The 1,993-nt window shown below is 36.7% G+C and overlaps 1 long non-coding RNA gene across 1 annotated transcript in view; it reads right to left on the bottom strand.

Moving 5' to 3' along the window:
• The window catches only part of LOC132050380 (uncharacterized), an 11,989-nt gene extending 10,240 nt beyond the window's left edge, over positions 1-1,749 (bottom strand). The window contains exon 1 of the long non-coding RNA XR_009413398.1: positions 1,309-1,749. This is a non-coding gene — a long non-coding RNA (uncharacterized LOC132050380). The remainder of the gene's footprint in view (positions 1-1,308) is intronic.
• Between the last annotated feature and the right edge of the window lie 244 nt (positions 1,750-1,993).

Here is a 1,993-nt window from a genome sequence, read left to right as displayed (position 1 = left end):
CGGTCTAAGAGCCATTGACCTTGAGCATATAAACGAGGAAAAAAATTGAGTGCCATCTTTTGAGTGCTACATGTGAGGGAGTGCATTGGTGAGGTCTTTTTTTATTACTAACTCGTTGTTTGTATTTGAAATGTCGTTCATAGCTTCTGATAGTCCTTGTGACAATGATTTGAAAGTTTATGGCTATGATGAAAATGGAGAATATTATGATGATGACCATGGCACAAATGAAGATTGTGGGACACACAATGAAGGGGATGACTACTATAGCAAGGATGTTGGAGTACATGTATATAATGAAGCTTATCAAAAAGAACATGAACATGAAAAGTCCTATGCCTCTAATCATGAACATGAAGGTGATGATGCTTCAAGGTATAATTCTTTTACATACTCTTCTTGTGATGAATATCATCATAGAGTTAGTGAAAATGATTATTCTTGGGTGAGGGAAAAATTACTTGATGGCCTTATCTCTTCCTCTTCTTCCTCCTCCGCCTCTTCTTCTTCTTCTTCTTCTTCTTCTTCTGCTCCTCCTCCTCCTGCTCCTCCTCCTCTTCTTCTTGTTCACAAATTGCATATATCTTCACCAAGACGTTAGCTAGTCCACTCCATCGCCATTTCTTAGGCAAGTTGGGCGTTCTAGCCCCCGGATCCCACTTGAAGGGGGGGTGTTGACTGAGAAAAGGAAAAGACAACAGCTCAATGTGGATGCCTTGACAGAGCATTCGAAGGAGATGAGCACGCGCTCACCTTATTAAGTGATATGATCTGTGCTGATATGTGTTTTGGACAGGACAACACATCAGAAATTGGGCCAAATATTTCTTGTTATTTAGTCGAAGTCGTAGGCCCAAACCAGCAGTACATCTTTCTGTTCTGATTTTCACCAATACAGAGTTGTATTTGTATTGTACATAGTAAAATGACTTATCATCTTAACAAGTTCATTACGAGTCTATGTATTAGTAATAGAGTTTTGCTAGGACTCTTTAACTTTGGTTGCGATGCTATAAAAATTACACACTGAATAAAGAGAAAACAAGAAAATTTTCCAGATTCTTTCTCCTTTCAGATCCAAATTTGTTGCCGCATGATCGGGGGGCCAAATAGCACGCAAGGTACCAGCAAGGAACAATAATTTTCTTGTACTTTGGAATTGGAAATTACTTTCGGGAAGCACGAGTTTCATAGATGATATAATTACTTCAATTAATCCAATCAAGAAAGATGGAAAGACAAACAAAAATATCAAGAAAGGTGATACAAGCCCAACACAAATTAATAAATTATAAGCCTAGCTAGTACCTTATTTTCTCAGGCTAACAGAAAGGCAATTCCCAATTCCGCCACCCTATTACTGTCGCCTGGTTCATGTGAATGAAAAGCAGGATATATGTGCATACCAATTTGGTAGGTAGGTGTAGATGATTTATGTTGTTGGCGATGATACATATGTTAACAGTGATGCTGACTTTGGGTAGTGGTGGAATAAGAAGGATTTGTATGGTGAGTTGGCATACCAGTTTGGCTAAAATGAATAGGGTTAACGGAGGAAGGTTAGATTTGAGCCTTTATTTATAATGTTAAGGACATATATGGACTGATAGTATAACACAGTATAATTTATTATCAAAATAAAAAATAATAATAACATTTTAATAGAAAATGAAATTTCAATGAGTGAATCACGCCTCTACTACTAACAATACAAGTAAAATCAACATTTAGGGAAATCACATCCTTCTAGCAAATTTATTCATACGAGCTGAAACAAAAAATTCGTATCAATCACTGTTACATAACTGGTATCCTATCTCAATTTTAAAATGTTAGCTATGCTTATTACTCTCAGGTGAATGATAAAATTAAATTAATATTAAAGATTGAGATGCTCGCAAACTGATTCGGACACCAACAATATACCTAGTATAATTCCACACAGTGGGGTCTAGGGAAAACATAACCGCTTGACCAAATGAGCTGAGTAGTT

Source organism: Lycium ferocissimum, chromosome 3, assembly GCF_029784015.1.
Source record: "Lycium ferocissimum isolate CSIRO_LF1 chromosome 3, AGI_CSIRO_Lferr_CH_V1, whole genome shotgun sequence".
Classification (NCBI taxonomy): Eukaryota; Viridiplantae; Streptophyta; class Magnoliopsida; order Solanales; family Solanaceae; genus Lycium; species Lycium ferocissimum.
This window is presented reverse-complemented; position numbering and strand designations above follow the sequence as displayed.